Genomic DNA, 301 nt, shown 5'->3' with positions numbered 1-301 from the left:
CCCCAGCCGGGAGCGCCGCGATTTGGGATGGACCTCCCCAGAGCCACCAGCGTGGGAGCCCTGCGCCCGGGGACCGACACCGTGCCTCTGTCCCCTCACCCAGGGCTGTCGGGCAAGGAGGGTGCCGGCACGTGGATTTAGTGCTTTATTAGACCCTGTTATAATCCTCGAGGGTTTATGGTTTTATTTGAATGTATGCCCAAGTGTCAGAGGGAAGAGAGACTCTCAGGGCTGAGCCGGTGGTGCCAGGATGATAACCCTGCAGTTTACTGACTCTTGCTTGCTTAAAAGAAGAAAAAAA

Source organism: Fulmarus glacialis, unplaced genomic scaffold (genome assembly GCF_000690835.1).
Source record: "Fulmarus glacialis isolate BGI_N327 unplaced genomic scaffold, ASM69083v1 scaffold24794, whole genome shotgun sequence".
Lineage (NCBI taxonomy): Eukaryota > Metazoa > Chordata > Aves > Procellariiformes > Procellariidae > Fulmarus > Fulmarus glacialis.
This window is presented reverse-complemented; position numbering follows the sequence as displayed.